This window comes from Oryctolagus cuniculus, chromosome 3 (genome assembly GCF_964237555.1).
Source record: "Oryctolagus cuniculus chromosome 3, mOryCun1.1, whole genome shotgun sequence".
Taxonomy (NCBI): Eukaryota; Metazoa; Chordata; class Mammalia; order Lagomorpha; family Leporidae; genus Oryctolagus; species Oryctolagus cuniculus.
Genome location: NC_091434.1, coordinates 125,896,512 through 125,916,741, shown reverse-complemented (window position 1 = coordinate 125,916,741; position 20,230 = coordinate 125,896,512). Strand labels below are relative to the sequence as shown.

The 20,230-nt window shown below is 41.6% G+C and overlaps 1 long non-coding RNA gene across 5 annotated transcripts in view; it reads right to left on the bottom strand.

Annotated features, from left to right (window-relative positions):
* LOC127491634 (uncharacterized) overlaps positions 1 to 20,230 on the bottom strand; it is a 68,593-nt gene that overhangs the window by 33,675 nt on the left and 14,688 nt on the right. For 3 of the 5 annotated variants that reach the window (XR_011387625.1, XR_011387623.1, XR_011387626.1), the window contains exons 2-3: positions 2,217 to 2,316; positions 287 to 645 (exon numbers count right to left, since the gene is read on the bottom strand). This is a non-coding gene — a long non-coding RNA (uncharacterized lncRNA). Of the gene's footprint in view, positions 1 to 286; positions 646 to 2,199; positions 2,317 to 20,230 lie in introns of all 5 variants that reach the window. The other 2 variants (XR_011387624.1, XR_011387627.1) reach the window with 1 other exon arrangement.

The following is a 20,230-nucleotide window of genomic DNA, read 5'->3' as shown; positions in this document are numbered from 1 at the left end:
GATTCTGTCCCGGTTGCCCCTCTTCCAGGCCAGCCCTCTGCTGTGGCCCGGGAGTGCAGTGGAGGATGGCCCAGGTGCTTGGGCCCTGCACCCCATGGGAGACCAGGAAAAGCACCTGGCTCCTGGCTCCTGCCATTGGATCAGCGCGGTGCGCCGGCCGCAGCGCGCCGGCCGTGGCGGCCATTGGAGGGTGAACCAACAGCAAAGGAAGACCTTTCTCTCTGTCTCTCTCTCTCACTGTCCACTCTGCCTGTCAAAAAAAAAAATATATATATAGTGAAAAAACCTTGGGATAGGTTCTATTATTGTCCTTATTTTACAGGTAAGTAAACTGAGGAACAGTTAGGTTGAATTATTTATTCCACTTCACATAGCTAATCAGTAGGGGAGACAATGAAAACTCATACAGAGCAACTCTGCACACAAACGAATGAAAATAAGTACAATCTGTATGCTCAGACTTTGACCCTTTAGCAAAAAACGAGTATAGTGAGATATCCACACTTATGTGTCTTGGTATTTCACAGCCCTTACTCACTGTTTCCAGGAAGTAATCACTTTTGTCCAAAGAAACTGGAGAAAGACTGGCCATCCAACTTCTTTGAAATTAAAGGTGTGCATTAATATATTAAGGCTCTGAGAAACCTGCAGTAGAAAGAAACCACTTAACAACAACAACAAAAAACCTACTAACAATATTCTCTTCTGCACATTAATCAAGAGCTCTTGAAATGTTGCCCTCTCAACATCACCTTAGGAAGTATGACTTGAGGTCATTTTCAAATTAGGACTCAAGGGTGTCACCACTGAATTTTCTTCCACAGAAAGAGCCAGCGCATTAATGAGCCTTGTGGCGCCTGCTCCTGTCTTCATTAGCCTCTCGCTAGTGAGGTTTCTGACGTAGTCCTGATTCAGATGTTATTATGTGGTTATTGTTTTCTGGCATGGGTCAACCCCAGGGAACTTGAATATGTAGGTTTATGGTGTTAGAGTGAGGCATTTTCCATTGAAAAAGTATTGTTCCCAGTGTTTCTTAGAAATCTTAGGGAAAGATTGCAAATGAAAGAATTTATATTCAACTCCCAGTTGAAAATTCTAAAGAGTGAAGAACAGAGTGCATAACAAAGTTGGCCCATTTTCCAACTGGAGGAAAGCAGTGTGTTTGGAGGTCTGATCTAAGCTAAGTCAGTGATGTGGACCTAGGTTCCTTAATTTTTTCTCCAGTTTCTTAAGTTCCACAGAAATAATAATCAGAAGGGGAGACAATATACAGTGCACAAGTTGGGGCAGAATTATTTAAAAGTAAGAGGGCACACCGATTCACATATGAGTATGAGCCACCCCACATGGAGAGATACCTATCATGAGTGAGCCAGAGAGTTGCCTATGATGAGAGATAGAAGGCCAGAGAAGAGTCCCCAAGCATTATCAGAAGCCAAAGGGGAGCCTTCCCCATGTGTCAGTGTAGGAGGTAGGGGCTGGTGCCTTAATTGAATAAACAAATGGGGTTGGGTTGCAGCATGAATGAAGCTGGGTTTTTTGTTTTGTTTTGTTTTCTCTTCTTTTGTTTTTGAAGATCTATTATTTGAGGAGGGTGGTGTAGCTGGTAAAGCCACCACCCGCAGTGCCAGCATCCTATATGAATGCCAGTTCAAGTCTCAGTTGCTCCACTTCTGAGCCAGCTCTCTGATATGATCTGGGAAAGCAGTAGAAGATGTCTCAAGTCCTTGGGCCCCTGCACCCTTGTGGAAGACCTGGAAGAAGCTCCTGGCTCCTGATCGGCCTAGCTCAGGCCATTATGGCCATCTGGGAGTGAACCAGCGAATGGAAGACCTCTCCCTCTCCATCTCCCTCACTCTCTTTCTCTCTCTCCCTCCCTTTGCCTCTCTGTAACTCTGCCTTTCAAATAAATAATTAAATCTTAAAAAAAAAGATTTATTACTTGAAAAGCAGAATTAGAGAGAGAGATCTCCGTCTACTGGTTTACTCTCCAAATGGCCACAATGGCCGGAGCTGAGATGATTTGAAGCCAGGAGCTTCTTCCGAGTCTCCCACATGGTGCAAGGAACCAAGTACTTGGACCATCTTCTGCTGCTTCCCCTGTTGCATTAATGAGGAGCTGGATCAGAAGTGGACCAGCTGGGACTTGAACTGGCACCCATAGGGGAAGCTGGTGCTGCAGGCTGAGGCTTTACTCACCAAGACACAGCAATGACCTCTTCTGGGGTTTTACAGAGTCTCCGGGTAGGGTTCAAAATCCATGTGATAATCATGGTGCCTCCTCCTTTCTGGTCCTTGATGAGACACAGATGCATCCTGCAAAAGTAGGCAAACATGATCCATGAGCCCTAATCTTTGTGTATTCAAATGAATAGAGACCATCACAACAGGTCCATTCTCAATCATATGTGGCATCAAGAAAAGATGATCTCATGGAGACAGGGAATAGAACAGTTGTACCAGAGGCTGAGGAAGGCAGAGGGCAAAGGAGGGAACAATGGATGCAATGTGAAGGTTAGGTAGGAGAATTAAGTTTCCATATCCCTTAGGACACAGGAAGGTTAACAAGAATGTAATGTGTATTTCAAAGTAGTTACAGAGGGTTTTGTGAATGACTACATCACAAAGAAATGATGAATGTTTGAGGTGATGGATATAGTAATTACCCTGATTGGATCACTGCAGAATATATATATGTATGTGTGTGTATGTATGTGTGTGTGTGTAATCACATTGTACCCAATTAATAGGTACAAATATTATCTGTCAATTGAAAGTAAAATAAAGCAGATAGTGAGAGCAGCACACACACACACACACACACAAATCAGGCTAATTTTATCTGAAGAAAGGGAAGACGATTAAGCAGGTGAGGAGGAAAGACAGACTGAGTCCTGTTGGTGTGCACTCTAGATCGTGAGAGTATTATGTGAGGAGGAGAAGACAACAAACATGAAAGCACGCAGCAGTGGCTTCAGAATACTGATTTTTTTTTCCTCTGCTCATGTCTCTTTCCAGCTCAGTGCCGCAGCTGCTTCATCCGTAAAGTGGGTTCTTACATCTTTTGATTCTGCTGGAGAACTTTTCATTTGCGTATCCCCAGATCCTTCCAAAGACTTAAGTGCCTGAATGAGAATATGCATAATCAAGAGAAAGCGACTTGGAAAAGAGGTCACAGTTCAGATGAAGGGAGCACTTATAGGTGCTCACTTACACAGGAGCAAAGGACTTGTGCAGTTTTGACAGATGGGCATTTAGTTTAGTTCAGAATTCCCTAGAAGCTACTGCCAGGAGAGACAATTTAGAGGCCATAAGGTTTCTAGCTTGACTGCCTCTCTGATTCTTAGAAGAAAAGTAGTTTTGGTGTCAATGTGTAGAATACACCCTGTGCAAGCTCACTGTGAAGTCTGCCACCTGCAGCAATGCATGGTTGGACTGTGCATCACACCCTTGTGGACAGCTCTCTCCAGCCTATTCTTCTACAATATCCATAGATAAACAGGGCAGCCTTGTTGATATCCAAACCAGTAACACACTAGAGGCAGGACATCATGGTGGCCATCTCTAATACACTGGTCAAAAAGAAGCCAAGTGTATTTTTAGTCATTGCTTTTTGCAGGGTGCTCTATCACCTGCCTGACCCTGTGCCTTGTACAACATGAATGTCTCTCTCATCCAAAATGCTTGCAGACAGAAGTGTTACAGATTTTGTACTTTTTCAGATTTTGGAATATTGGCATGTAGGTAATGAGATATGTTGAACAGGAGACCCAAGTCTAAACATGATATTCATTTATGCTGCGTACACACCCTATCTACACAACCTGGAGGTAATTTTATATGATATTTTACTGTACCTCTGTTTTGATTGCAACTCAGCACATGAGATACGATTTGGAATTTTCCATTTTTGGCATGATGTCAATGCTCAAAAAGGTTAAGATTTGGAGGCATTTTGTAATCTAGGACTTCTAGATTAGGGATGCTCAATCTGTATGCTTTTATGAACAATAAATGCAGAGAGTATAGCCCCTACCAGAAAAAGTTTCTGATTTGGAGAAAAATAATTTTAGTTAAATGTCATTTATCTCTACTGAAGAGACTATACTTAGATGACTTTTACAGTGAAGTGCACTGTTTATTAAGCTGCTTAACGGGAAATGTGATTTCCTCAGTGCCCTTGGGGTGATGTAGTAGAGAATATTCCACCTGCCAGCCGCTGACTCTTTTCTTTACCTGTCCAATCTCAATATGTTCATTCATATATTAAAGTGAATAATGTCTGTCTTGTACATACAGTGATGGTTAGCAATGTGTTTATTTTATCCACTTAACTGGTGTTGACTGGATGACTATTAATCCAAGCACCATGCTAGGCATCAAATCAGAAATAGAAAAAAGATGATTATTTTCTGGGAATGATGTACTTGAAACCTGTAAAACAGTTCTTAATAGTATTAGTTACTGTTACTGCTTAGAGAAAACGCTTGTATTTTCACTAAAACAAGAAATATAGGCTATAATAGGTCTGAATATGAGTAAAATGCTATGTTGAGTATTAACACAATGTCTTCCCTATTCTAGTGTCCTTACTGATATTTAGAAAGCTATGTGGCAATGTCTGTAACTACAGTTTGCTTAAAATGTAAAAATCCATCTGAGGGAAGCCCCTGAGGTTACATTTTCCTGCTATAAAATATCTGAATGTAAGATGTTTATTCATAAAAATATTCCTATGGCATTATGCTAGGTGATCTGAAATGTACAACAGATTCTAGAACATGATTTGTGTGTGTGTGCTTGTAGAACAGATACAAACCATTAAAAATGTTGCTATAGAACTACTAATTTAAGCAGAGTATTGTATGGAGAACTGAAAGATGGATGTTTTCTCTGGGCAGGCTCTAATGGCCAAATGACTTCCTCTCTGGGTGAAAACTTTTTTAAAAAGTCATTCCTTTCTCTGGGTGGGTACAGTGTTCTTCCCTGGCACATGGCCTGGGGAATTAGCATATGCTAGCCTAGCTGGATATTGGCCCCCACTCATCCTCCTGGCTGGGCTGTTTTGAGCAGCTCCAAGACTACAGTAAAGTACATGCAACCCTGAGTTAATGCCACTAGAAGCAATGCCCATGCAGTAGGAGATTAAAGACTAGTGAGGCCACATTGTCCTTACGTTTTTCAAAGGAGAGAAGTTCTCATTAGATTTTGTTTTTCTAGAAGGCTTTAGGAATGATGCATAGAACAAATTTAATTTTGGAGAATAGGTAGAATTTGCATAGACTGAAAAAGTCATAGAGCTATTGTGAGTTGGGTAGCCCAGAAAAATGGGACAGAAGTAGGAAGATGGGAGAGGGAAATTTGTAGGAACAGCTGGTGAAGGCATTTGGCTAGAACTGCTGTTGTGAGAGTGAGAATTAGGCCATAAGACTGGAAATGCAGCTGGTGCCAGCTGACACAGAACTTTGAATATTAGAATAAAGAACTTAAAATCTATCCTTTAGGCAACAGCAAATCACTGAAGCCTTGAGAAAATGATTGATATAATTAGAAGGAATGATTTTGGAAAATAAAGACTTTTTTTCATTTCTCTTAAAGTGGAAATCAGTAATTTATGGTTGTTACAAAGAAATGTAAAATTGCAGATAAGATAAATAAAATCACCTCTAATTAACTATACAGAGATAATAAATATTAATGTTGTGATGCTCTTAAATCTAGATTCATTCCATACATATAAATATGTGCAATCTAAAAATGGAATCATAATTAGTGTAGTATTCTTGAAATGTTTGTCACTTAACCAATAAGTACTTACAGTTACTAAGAACACTGAGGTTAAACTTTAATCCATGCCTTACAGATTATAGAGATACATATACTCATACATACAAGGTATGTATACAAGGTAAATACAAACAATGCAAACATAAAAATATAAGTGTAGGGGCCGACGCTGTGGTGTACAAGGTTAAACCCCTACCTGCAGTGCCAGCATCCCATATGTATGCTGGTTCAAGTCCCGGCTGCTCCACTTCCCATCCAGCTCTCTGCTTTGGCCTGGGAAGGCAGTGGAAGATGGCCCAGGTTGTTGGGCCCCCGCATCTATGGGAAACCTGGAAGAAGTTCCTGGTTCTTGGCTTCAGATCGGCACAGCTCCATCCGTTGAGGCCAACTGGATAGTGTACCAGTGGATGGAAGACCTCGCTCTCTGTCTCTCTCTGTCTCCCTCTCCTTCTCTCTCTGTGTAACTCTGACTTTCAAGTAAATAAATAAATCTTTAAAAAAATAAGTATAAGCCTTCATTTGGGCCCAAGATACAACAGAAGTGCATAGCAGGGAGGAAGGTGAAGTGAAGGGCGTGAGCACCAGACCCAATGAAAGCAAAAGGGCGAAGGAACTCTCCTGGACAGGCGTTTGGGGGCGCCCTCGAGACGCTGTGCAGGATGCCCACATTCCATACCAGAGTGCCTACACCCAAGGCCCGGCTCCACTCCCGAGTTCTGCTTCTTGCCATCCTGGGAGATAGCAGCTGATGGCTGAAGTGCTTGGGTTCACATCACCCACATGAAAGACCCAGGTGGAGTTCCCAACTCCTACCTTCAGCCTGGGTCATCCTGGCTGTTTCAGGCATTTGGGGTGGGAATCAGCGGATGGAAGATTTCCATCTGTCTGTCTGCCTGTTTTTCAAATAAACAAATAAGAAACTCCAAAACAACATAGGGCTTGAACAAAGTGAAAATAATTGATATATTTAAGATTTTTTTTTTTTTTTTTTTTTTTTTTTTTTTTGGGCAGGCAGAGTTAGACAGTGAGAGAGAAAGACAGAGAGAGAGTTATAGACAGTGACAGAGAAAAAGGTCTTCCTTCCGTTTATTCACTCCCCTAATGGCTGCTACGGTCAGCGCTGTGCCGATCCAAAGCCAGGAGCCAGGTACTTCCTCCTGGTCTCCCATATGGGTGCAGGGACCCAAGCACTTGGGCCATCCTCTGCTGCCCTCCCGGGCCACAGCAGAGAGCTGGACTGGAAGAGGAGCAACCGGGAGTAGTACCCGGTGTCCCAGCCAGGACTAGAACCCGGGGTGCAGGCACCGCAGGCGGAGGAATAGCCTAGTAAGCCACAGTGCTGGCACGATATATTTAAAATTTTAAAATCAACACAAGAAATTATAGACAACTTAAAATTAAAAAACAGTGGGCCAGCACTGTGGCACAGAGGGTTAACGCCCAGGCCTGAAGCACCGGCATCCCATATGGGCACCAGTTCCAGACCCGGCTACTCCACTTCTGATCCAGTTGCTAAGACCTGGGAAAGCAGTAGAAGATAACCCAAGTCCTTGGGCCCCTGCACCCACGTGTTAGACCCAGAGGAAGAGCCTGGCTCCTGGCTTCAGATCGGCACAACTCTGGCCATGTGGCTAATTGGGGGGTGAACCAGAGGATGGAAAACCTTTCTCTCTCTCTCTCTGCCTCTCCTTCTCTCTCTGTAACTCTTTCAAATATTTCAAATAAATAAATAAATCTTTAAAAAACATTAATAAACAGATTAAAAAGTTTCTACCAAAAATATTTAAATTTAACAAAAAAAGACAACATCTAGATATTTCTAACATCACTAGAGCAAATAAATCTTCAATAAGAAGCACCACAAAATATTCTAAGTTCAGAATGTTGTATAAGCAAGTATTAGGAAATCTTCCAGAAAGCAATGATTCCTACAATGTAGGATAATTTTCAGAGAAAGGAATAATAGATATTTTTTTGACAAATAAAAGTGAACAGCTGACAAGCTTTCTAAGGATAGAATTTTGTTGAAAGCAAACAGAACAGAAAAAGGACAGAAAGAAAAACTTAATACTGGCCGGTGCCGGGGCTCAATAGGCTAATCCTCTGCCTGCGGCGCCAGCACACCGGGTTCTAGTCCCAGTCAGGGCGCCGGATTCTGTCCCGGTTGCCCCTCTTCCAGGCCAGCTCTTTGCTATGACCCGGGAATGCAGTGGAGGATGGCCCAGGTTATTGGGCCCTGCACCCGCATGGGAGACCAGGAGGAGCACCTGGCTCCTGGCTTTGGAACAGTGCAGTGTGCTGGCCGCAGCGGCCATTGGAGGGTGAACCAATGGTGAAGGAAGACCTTTCTCTCTGTCTCTCTCTCTTTCTCACTGTCCACTCTTCCTGTCAAAAACATAAAAAAAAAAAAAACCTTAATACTAATTATCTTTCTGAAAAAACATTAGTATTAATGAATTGCAATAATAGTAAACACTTAGAGCACTTCACATACATTACTTTTTTCAATCACCAAAAATCTACGTGGAGTTGGATGGCATTGTTTTAGCTTGCATTTTGTAGAGAAAAGCCCTGAGTGATCAAATACCTTGGCTCACAGTTCCCCTCACCTTGGAAAGCAATTGCTGTGGTCAAACTCATCTGTGCTCACACAGGCGTTAACCCAGGCTCCTTTCAGTTCCACACTGAGTGGATGTGATTAATCAAGCACAACACTATATTTTCGAAACACATACTCTGTTAACAAAATACAGTTTATCACACGTGCACAATGTATTTCAGCACAGCATAATCTACTAATGAGATGTATCTTATTAGATTAGAATGAAAAATATGATTGCATCAAAACATGGGTATAAATCATGTTATAGAAGAGACATCTAACAGTATATCTAATGGTGAAAGACTAAAAACTTTCTCCTAAAGTCAAGAATAGCAGTAGGATGGCCACTCTTGCTCCTTCTATTTAAAACTTTACTGGAAATGCAAGCCAGGGAAATTATGTAAGGGAAAAAAAGACAATTTTATATTGAAAGGGAGAAATAGAACTATCTTTCAGTACAGGTAATGTTTATACAGAGAAAATATGAAGAAATGAACTACAAAATTTATAGCTATTCAACGAATTCAATAATTTTTTTATAGGCAGAGTTAGACAGAGAGAGGGAGACAGAGAGAAAAGTCTTCTTTTTCTGTTGGTTTACCCTCCAATGGCCGCTGCGGCCAGCGCACCACACTGATCCGAAGCAAGGAGCCAGGTGCTTCTCCTGGTCTCCCATGGGGTTCAGGGCCCAAGCACTTGGGCCATCCTCCATTGCACTCCCGGGCCACAGCAGAGAGCTGGCTTGTAAGAGGAGCAACTGGGACAGAATCCATCGCCCCAACCAGGACTAGAACCCGGTGTGCCAGTGCCACAGGCAGAGGATTATCAATAATGTTTTGTAACATAAGATCAATGTACAAATCCCAGCTGCCATTGAGTCCCTGCCACCTATTTGAGAGAACAAACTGGAGCTCTAGGCACCTGGCTTTGACCTGCCCCAGACCCTGCCATTGTGGCCATTTAGGGGAGTAAAGCAGAAGATGGGAGATATCTCTGTCTCTCTCTCTATATATAACTCTGCCTTTCAAATAACAATAATAATAATAATAAAATAATGGAAACACATAGTATGTTCATGTATTAGAAGATATAATAGGTCGGTGCCGTGGCTCAATAGGCTAATCCTCCACCTGCAGCACTAGCACCCCGGGTTCTAGTCCCAGTCGGGGCACCGGACTCTGTCCCGGTTGCCCCTCTTCCAGGCCAGCTCTCTGCTGTGGCCCGGGAGTGCAGTGGAGGATGGCCCAAGTCCTTGGGCCCTGCACCCGCATGGGAGACCAGGAGAAGCACCTGGTTCCTGGCTTCGGATCAGCATGGTGGGCCAGCCGCGGCGGCCATTGGAGGGTGAACCAATGGAAAAGGAAGACCTTTGTCTCTCTCTCTCACTGTCTACTCTGCCTGTCAAAAAAAAAAAAAAAGATATAATATAAAAAACACAATTCTGTTTGAATTCACTTACAGATTTATACAATTCTTATGAAAATCCAGATGAAATTTTTTACTTTCAGGAACTGGCAAAGAGATCCTAAACATTTTATAGAAATACAAGGGAGTAGCCACGATACTGTTGAAAAAGAAAATCTGGAGATTCACAGCGCCTGAGTGTTTTGGCCCAGAGGGGTACACTTGAGACCCCTGCATCCCAAATTGAATTGACAGAGTCATGGATATTCTATTTACTGTTTCCTGCTAATATGCTTGGGAAGCAGCAGGTGATGGTTCAAGTACTTGAGTTCTTGCCACCCACATGGGAGACCTGTGTGGAGTTCCTTGCTCATGGCTTTAGCCAGACCCAGTCTGATTGTTGCAGGCATTTGGGGAGGGAAACAGCAGATGCAGATGAAAAATTTTATCTCTCTTGCTCTCTCTTGCTCTCTTTCTCATTCTCCCTCTCTCTCTGTCACTCTACCTTTCAAATAAAAAAAATATATTTTTAAAAGAATGAACACATAGAATAATGGAATAGCAATGAGTGTTCAGAAACAAAGCTATACATTTATGGGTTACTGATTTTGACAAGTAAGGCAAGATGGGTAAATGTGAGAAAGAATAGTCTATTCAACACATTGTGCTGGGACAACTGGATATACCTTTACAAAAGAGTGAAATTGGGCTCCTCTCTCACATCATATACAAAATAAGCACAAAAGCTATTCAAACCTGAACATAAGAAATAAAACTAGGCTGGCGCCAGGGCTCACTAGGCTAATCCTACGCCTGCGGCGCCAGCACTCCGGGTTCTAGTCCCAGTTGGGGTGATGGATTGTGTCCAGGTTGCTCCTCTTCCAGTCCAGCTCTCTGCTGTGGCCGGGAAGGCAGTGGAGGATGGCCCAAGTGTTTTGGCCCTGCACCCGCATGGGAGACCAGGAGGAAGTACCTGGCTCCTGGCTTCTGATCGGTGCAGCGCGCCAGCCGTGGCAGCCATTTTGGGGGGTGAACCAACGGAAGGAAGACCTTTCTCTCTGTCTCTTTCTCTCACTGTCTAACTCTGGCTGTCAAAAAAAAAAAATAATAATAAAAAAGATACTAAACTCTTATGAAAAATTCATGAGGTGGTTGCAACCTTCAATTAGGAAATGGTTTCTTAGATGTTGTGGGGAGCAACTCGGACTAGACTAAGTTACTAGAATTAAGACTTATTCTATGCATCTGCTTTCCCACAATATGGCACTGAGAAGGGAAACAGCTTCTACACAGCTGCCTCCAGTTCAACCAATAAACTGTAGGACCTGCTCCTGATTGGAGGAGAGCAGCGTACTCGGCGTTGTGGGTAGCAGAGTTGGGATTGGTGGAAGAGGACTATAAAGGAGGAGAGAGACAATATGCACTGGGGAACATCTGAGGGAACACCTGTGCAGCCCCCGAGAGAGCCGGCCGGCGGTGTGCCGCTCCCCTGCGGAAGTGGGGAAAGTAGCCAGGGGGAACCGCCCTTCCACGGAGGTGGAAGGGACGGTAGCCAACCCGGGAAGAACCAGCAGCAAACCCGGGGAGGGCCGAGCAGACAAAAGAACAGCGCAGGGTCCTGTGTCGTTCCTCCACGAAGAGGGGGAGCGACAGATGTGACACCCCAAATTCAAGCATATAAAGGAAAAATGCCTAGATTTTATTTCAGCAAAATTAAAAACCTTTGTGCATCAAAAGATATTATCTAGAGGGCTACAAAAGAGAAAGGAAGAAAACACAATACATATATCTAATAGGAGTCTAATATAACTTAGCAACCAAGAGACAATCCAATTTGAATATGGACAAAGACCTTGAATAGACATCTTTTAAGATAAATTCATTTTTATTTTTTATTTGTATAAAGTGAACACATTTCATGTATTTCATATATACAGTTTTAAGAGTATAATGATACTCCCCTCCCATCCTTCCCTCCCTCCTTCGAATAGACATTTTGTAAAGAAGATACCAAAATAAACAACATAAACATGAGAAAATCCTAAACATTACAAGTCATTAGAGAAATACTAACCAAAATTACAATGAGATTTCACTTCACCTCTTTTAGCAATGTAATAAAAAAATTTCATACAAAAACAGTGCTGCCCAAGACATGGAAGAATTACAATGTTATGAAATGCTTGTTGGAATATAAAATCATGTGTCCCTTTCTTAAAATAATTTGATATTTTCTTAAAATTTAAGTAGAAAATGACCACAGGGCTCAAACACTTCACTGCTAGGGGACTGCATCATAGCGTGTTAAGCCTCCAACTGCAATGCTGGCAATCCATTTGGGTACCAGTTTGTGTCCCGGCTGTTCCATTTTCCATCCAACTTTCTGTTAAAGCTCACAGGAAAGCAGCTTAAGTTCTTGGGCTTGGATTGCACCTGTGTGGGGAGACTCCTGACTCCTGACTCCTGGCTCCTGGCTTCGGCCTGGCCTCGCCCTAGCTCTTGTGGCCATTTGGGGAGTGAACCAGCAGATGGAAGATCTCTCTCTCTCTCTCTGTCTTTCCATCTCTGTCTCTGTAACTCTGCCTTTTGAATAAATACATAAATCTTTTAAAAATTTCACTATTAAATATACAACCAAAACAATTGAAAAATATGAACTCACGCAAAAACGTTATATACATCCATTTGTGTACACACACTACTAATATACTTGCACACAAACTGAGGAATAAATAAAATGTGAAAAGTCCATATTATAGGATATCATTCAACTATAAAAATAAATGAAATAATTGACATGCATTACTACATTTGACTGATTTTTAAACATTAAGCTAAGTGAAAGAAGTCAGACACTAAAGTCTAAGCTCTATGTACAAAATTTTCATTTATACATTTTTCCCTAATTGGCAGATCTAAGAGTCAGAAATCAGACAAATGGTTTGTCACTAGCTAGGAAATGGATGATTGAGAAATTTAACTGTGGCCCGCGCTGTAGCATAGCTGGTAAAGCCGCCACCTGCAGTGCCAGCATCCCATGTGGGTGCCAGTTAGAGTTCTGGCTGTCCCACTTCCGATCCAGCTCTCTGCTGTGGCCTGGGAAAGTGGTAGAGGAAGGCCTAAGTCCTTAGGTCCCTGCACTCTTGTGGGAGACTCAGAGGAAGCTCCTGGCTCCTGGCTTCAGATCAGCATAGCTCTGGCCATTGTGGCCAACTGGGGAGTGAACCAGTGGATGGAAGACTTCTCTCTGCTTCTGCATCTCCTTCTCTCTGTGAGACTCTAGCTTTCAAATAAGTAAATAAATCTTAAAAAAAATTAACTGTAAGAGGATAACAGGGTGTCTTTTTAGGGTGAGAATAGTGTCCAGAGCATTGGATTGTGATGACAGTTGCACAACCTTGTGACCAAAACAAAAACTGCATCATTGTATATTTTGAACAAGTACATTTTATTGGATGTGAATAATAAGTAAATGTAAAAGTACAGTAAATCCAAGTGTGAAGTGTGATCCTGCATTGAACACAGGGGTAGAGAAGTTAGTTGCTCTGATGGAGAACTGGGGTAATGCAGACAACATAAATGAAACCTGTACATTAGACAATTGCTACCTTTTCAATGTCAAATGTTCTGCTTTGTGATGATTTTCAGGTATCACACTTTGGAGCATTTCTTTGGGATGGGATCAGATGTGTGTTACTTACTTTCCAATATTTCTAAATGAGAGGATAATAAATCAAATGCAGCACACTGTCAACCAAGACTGAATCAGGGTGAAAGATATGAAGATGTCTTCTGTGTTTTTGTCACTTTTATGTAAAAAAGAAATCATTGTGAAATAAAAGCGCTTGCTTTCAAGTCCAAGGCAAGTGAAGAAGAAAACAATAGCAAACCCCATTCATCCAGCAGCAGGTGGATGTGGTACTTTCTAAAAAGAGACGTTAAATTCAACAATTCTTTGAGGCTGCTTGAAGCCTTCTCAGTCTGCTATTAACAGGTGATTTATAACATGCCACGTTCACTATTGAAAGAAAAAAAAATCCCAGTATCCTGTGTGGGGGAAAACGACACACACTGACATTTTTCTGACGGACTCCTCAAATTCATTTTACTATCCGCATGTGAATTTACTTGCCTACATTAATGGAGTTGAAAAATGATAGATGGTGATTTTGTGACTCAGAAGCTTCAATCAAAATTCAAGAGAAATGATAGGAATTATGAAATGATAAAGTATTATGATTAAATATTTATGCAGAGATTATGTTTACAATTCCTGGCATTGCTCATTGTATCTATTATTAGTGCTGTTTCTGAATCACCCAACATTAATATTCTATTTTCAAATCTCTGATTTTTTTTTTATTTCTATGATTTATTAGATGATTGTTGACAGAGCTTTAAACTTGGAATTTTTCATTTTTACAGTAGCTATTCTGAAATTGAGTTTCTCTTAATGCCAAGGAAAATGAGATGATATTGAAAGAATTCATTTTTACTCATCCTCAGATGGAAATAAAAGTTAATCATCACTTCTCCCCATAGTACCAATATCTCTTCTGTTGAGAGATATTTGAACCCAACATAGTCTCTTAACACTAAAATATAGCTGTCAGAGATTGTCCCATCCTGCCTATCACCTTTAAATCATCAATCAGCTCTATTTTTTCTTTCTCATCTCCCTTGAGTCTTTCTTCTAAAAAAATATTTGAAAGGCAGAGTTACAGAGAGGGATGGCCACAACAGCTGGGGATGGCTCAGGACAAATCCAGGAGTCAGGAACTCCATCCAGTCTCCCACGTGAATGGCAGGTGTCCAGGTATTTGGGCCATCTTCTGCTGCTTTTCCAGGCATCTTAGCAGATAGCCAGATCGGAAGTAAGGCTGCTGAGGCTACAATAGACACTGTGATATGGGATGCTGGTGTCATATGTGGTGGCTTACTGCACTGCATCACAATGTAGGCCTCAACTTAAGTGGAAAAGTTGAGACTCAAATCAGCACTCATTTAGGATACAGTGTCACAGGCAGCCGGCTTCATCCATTGTGCTACAGCACTGACTCCAGATCTACTGTTGCAATGTGTCTAGTGCTAGGGAGACACTATGAGCATAAAATTACTTGTGGTTTTGTTTTGTTTGTCAACATGCTTTCTACTCCATAAACAGAAAAATTGCCCACAGACCTGCCTGCCCACTGTGGTTTCCTGGAGACTGGGCAAGAATTTGATGTGATTTGTCTGACTCATTCCCTTCCCTAATTCTCCTGAGCTGGCAGAGTGTTCCTCGGATACCCCCACCAGGTGGTTAACCAGGAGTTAATCTTCTTCATCCCATCTAGATGGTGTCATCAGCAAGCTGGGACTTCCATCCCACCCAGCAGCAAGGAGACTTAGCCATGCCTGGAAGGCAGATCATCCTAGGAGGTTCCAACAACCGTCCTTGTCACCCCTTTGCGAGGGTGCCATGTAGGGATCTGAGTGTCTACCTCCACAGCTTCAGGAGACAGTAGAGAGTGGTGCAGTTCAAGGCCATAGCTCTCCCTTTCCCTTCGTATCGGGAGGTGGAGAGTTACGCTACCTCCAATCCAGCAGGAACTGGGGGAATGAGGGGAGGAAGGCAGGGTCACTGGGTACTCCACTCGCAAGTTCTGATGTGAGAGCAGACAAGAAGGAACTTATGCTTGTGTTCTCACCCTGCAGCAACAGAAATGGAGTCCATCTGTCTGATCCCTCCTAGAGTGCAGCAAGGCCCACTTCCCTTTGGAAAAATAGGAGGTGAGAGTCCATGCACCACTTGAGGGAGGTGGCAGTGCTGTGAGCAGGGAGCAGAATCAGCAGGCTGCCCTTGTCAGGTATAAGCAAGAACTGGTTCCCCACTTAGCCAAGATGCTGTGAGCAGTGCCCAGTAGGAAGCTGAGCAAGCACACCAGCCTGGCCCTTGCAGCATGTGTCAGTCTGTTTTCTGCGTCTGTACAGAATACCTGAGACAGAAGAGAGAGATGTATTTGGCTCAGGAGTCCATAGGCTGGGAACCCCCAGAGCATGACACTGGATCCTGGTGAGGGGCTTTGTCATCCTTGTCCAATGAGGGAGGTAGAAGGGCAAGACAGACTAAGAGTAAGAGACCAAGAGCTGGCACTGAGGCGTAGCGAGTAGAGTTGACACCTGTAGTGCCGGCATACCATATGGGCACTGGTTCAAGGCCCAGCTGCTCCACTCTGATCCAGCTCTCTGTGATGACCTGGGAAAGCAGTAGAAGATGGCCCAAGTCTTTGGGCCCCTGTACTCGCATGGGAGACCCACAAGAAGTTCCTGGTTCCTGGCTTCAGATTGGCACAGCTGTGAACATTGCGGCCATTTGGGGAGTGAGCCAGTAGATGGAACACTTTTCTCTCTGTCTCTCTCTCACTGTTTGTAACTCTACCTCTCAAATAAATAAATCTTAAAAAAAAAAAAAAAAAAAAAAAAGCCAAAGCCGGCGCCGCAGCTCACTAGGCTAATCCTCTGCCTTGTGGCGCCGGCACATCGGGTTCTAGTCCCGGTCGGGGTGCCGGATTCTGTCCCGGTTGCCCCTCTTCCAGGCCAGCTCTCTGCTGTGGCCCGGGAGTGCAGTGGAGGATGGCCCAAGTGCTTGGGCCCTGCACCCCATGGGAGACTAGGAGAAGCACCTGGCTCCTGGCTCCTGGCTCCTGGCTCCTGGCTCCTGCCTTCGGATAGGCGCGGTGTGTCGGCCGCAGCGCACTGGCCGCGGCAGCCATTGGAGGGTGAACCAACGACAAAAGGAAGACCTTTCTCTCTCCCTCTCTCACTGTCCACTCTGCCTGTAAAAAAAAAAAAAAAAAAAAAAAGCCAAAGACAAATATACATCCCTCAGTAGACAACAAGCTGAATTGCAGTGGATTTCTCACTTGAAACCAGGGAGGACAGTAGGCATATATGTGTAAAACCCCCTTTTTAAATAAACAAAAAATTCTCAAATAAAGAAAACCTGAGAGATTTTGTTGCCCAATCCTTAAAGGAAGACTAAAGAAAGTTCTCTAAAGATTTTTAAAAAGGAAATAATAGAAGACATGGTAGAACTTCAGAAAGGGAAAAATATATAAATAGATGAAAATACGGATAAACAAACAGACTTTCATTTCCAATGAATATAAGTGACATTTGAAGGATGAAAGAAAATTTGTGAGTCCAAGTTATGTGGAACTCAACATATGCAGAAGGAAAACACAAGAAAACTTTAATTTAAAAGTATAGAGAGTAAAGTTGCCTGTAATTGAAGTGCAAAAATGTTAATAACATATTATGTCATTATACACATAGATTGCTGTATGAGGGTCCTTCAAAACATTCATGAAATATGGAAATATTTTGTAGCAAAATTTTGAAAGTCAAAGACATTTTTTTCATAGTACATGTTTTCCATGAAATTGTTTAGCCATGCTCAGACAATAGTAACCAATAAAAAACTGCAAAGCAATATGCAATAAAATAAACTAAATCAAGATAGAATCCTAGAAAAAGGATGTTTGTAAAACTCAAGGGTAGTTAAGAAAAAAGAAAGAGAGAAAAACATAGAACAGAATCCAAAGACAAATAATAAAAGTCTAAATTAAGCACTAATATAGCAATAATAAACATATTCCTATGTCAAAAGGCACAGATAGGAAGTGATTTTGAAACAACCTAATGATAAATTGCCTATAATAAATTCATTTTAAATAAAGGATATAAGTAGAATGAAAATTTTAAAGTGGAAAATTATACAGCATATATATTCTATTTTTTAATTTGTATAGGGTGAACAAAGTTCACGTATTTTAGATATAGATATAATAGCATATATATTTTTAAAAAGGAATGGATATATTATATTTTTAAAAGAAATGCATATATTATTAGATAAAATTGAGTTTCAAGAAAAGAAAATTACTACAAAGAGACAGTACATTATGATAAAAGTGTCGATCCAACAGGAAGAAATAAAGTCCTAAATGTGTACACTCCAAAACCACACCAGAGCCTCAAAATAGCAAAACCTGAAAGAGCTTAAAGATGTAGACAAACCCACAATTATGGTTGGGGACTTCAAGTCTCCACTCTCAGTAACTGATAAGCAGAAAATCAAGTAGGCTATTGAATACCTGAATCATGCAGTAATGCAAAAGGATCCAACGGACATATATAGATCACTCAACCCAGCACAGAGGAGACATTTTCTCAATGGCTCATGGAACATTTGCCAAGATAGACCATATCCTGAGCTGTAAAGCAAACCTCAACCAATTAAAATTAATTGAAATCACACAGAGTGTTTCCTTTGACAAGAATGGACATTAGACTTTAGAGGAATTAAAAACAAAATCAAGATGGGAACATCTCTAAACATCTGAAAATGAAGCAAAACATTTCTAAATAATCCATAATGAAAGAAGTCTCAAGGCAAATTCACATGGAGTTGAGTGTGAAATTAAAATATAATACACCAAAATTGGGGGAAAATATCAGAATATATGTAATTAGTAAGAAGTACTAGAATGAATTTTTATATCATGAAATTATTATATTAGAAGGCTTTGAAATCTCACATCAATAATGCTAGCCTTTTTCCTCAAGAATCTAGAGAAAAAAGTTTATAATAAAACCAAAGAAAGTGTAACACAGAGAGTAAAGGAAATAATTAAGTACAAAAGTCGATGAAATTGAAAGAGGACAATGGAAAAAATCAGTGCAACATAAAGCTAGTCTTCAAAAATAGAATAGTCAATAAACTTGCAAAAAAAAACTGACCAAAAGACAAAACACAAATTGCCAAGAATAAAACAAAAATATCACAATAGGTCCTTTAGGCATTAGTATGAAATAATAGAATAATAAGAATAACTCCGTGTTCATGAATTCAACTACTTAGAAGAGATTAATTTATTAAAATGCAAATTCCAAAACTCAACTGAAACTGGAATAGAAAACTTGAGTAGTTGCAAACTCACAAAAGGAATTGATCAAAAGCAAGCAAGCAAGCAAGCTAGCTAGCTTTAGGCCCAGACTGTTTCAACACAGAATTTTATTAGTCATTTAAAGTAGAATTAATATCAATATTACACAATGTCTTTGAAAAATAAAACAGAAAGGAGTACTTCATAATCATGAAGTCTGTTATTTTGGTACAGAGATCAGACATGTATGACACTTCAAAAAAATGAAAACAAAAATCTACCCAAAAAATCCACCCTGGATTAAAACCCCTCATTAATGAAGAAATTTCCAACAAAATATTAGAAGTACAATGCAGAAATATATAAAAAGAATAAATTTGCATTATGACCAAGCTGCTTTAACATTCAAATATCAAGGCAACCGACTTATGGACAGACTAAATGGAGAAATCATATGGTGATAGTGATTTATGTAGTGATTTTTTACAAAATCCAACACCCATTCATCTGAAAGTATCAGTCACATTCTGAGGTACTGAGGGTTAGAACTTCAATATATAAATTTTGGGGAGGAACAATTTACCCTGTATCACTGGGTAGTGGGTATTTGAGGTTTTACAAATTATTTTCAGTAATATTTTGTATATCTGCAGTGAAACCTATACTATCTCGGGGCCGGTGCTGTGGTGTAGCAAGTAAAGTTGCTGCCTGCAGTGTTGGCAAATCATATGGACTCTGTTTCAGGACCTGGCTGTTCCATATCCAATCCAACTCTGTGCTCTGTCCTGGGAAGGCAGTAGAAGATAGCTGCGGCACCCCCATGGGAGACAGGAGGAAGCTCCTGGTTCCTGGCTTCAGATTGGTGCAGCTCCAACCATTTCAGCCATCTGGGGAGAGAATCAGAGGGTGGAAGACCTCTCTCTCTCTCTCTCTCTCTCTCTGCCTCTGCCTCTCTGTGACTCTGACTTTCAAATAAATAAATAAATATTTTTTAAAAAAAGACCTATATTAGCTCAAAGTAAATAGTTCTATTTAAAGAATAATGTGCCATTCTCATTGTATTAGAAAAGTGAAACCCAGAGTACTACATCACTCCCAGGTATTGCAAAGTAGCAGTAGAATGAGTTATAAAAATATTTAGTAAGGATCTATTTGTACCAAATGTTGTACCAGGTTTTAAGATATAGTGAGGGGCCGGCACCGCAGCTCACTAGGCTAATCCTCCGCCTGCAGCACTGGCACCCCGGGTTCTAGTCCCGGTCGGGGCGTTGGATTCTGTCGCGGTTGCTCCTCTTCCAGTCCAGCTCTCTGCTGTGGCCCGGGAGTGCAGTGGAGGATGGCCCAAATGCTTGGGCCCTGCACCCACATGGGAGACCAGGAGAGGCACCTGGCTCCTGGCTTCGGATCGGCGCAGCACGCTGGTCGCAACGCGCCGGCTGTAGCGGCCACTTGGGGGATGAACCAATGGCAAAAGGAAGACCTTTCTCTCTGTCTCTTTCTCTCACTG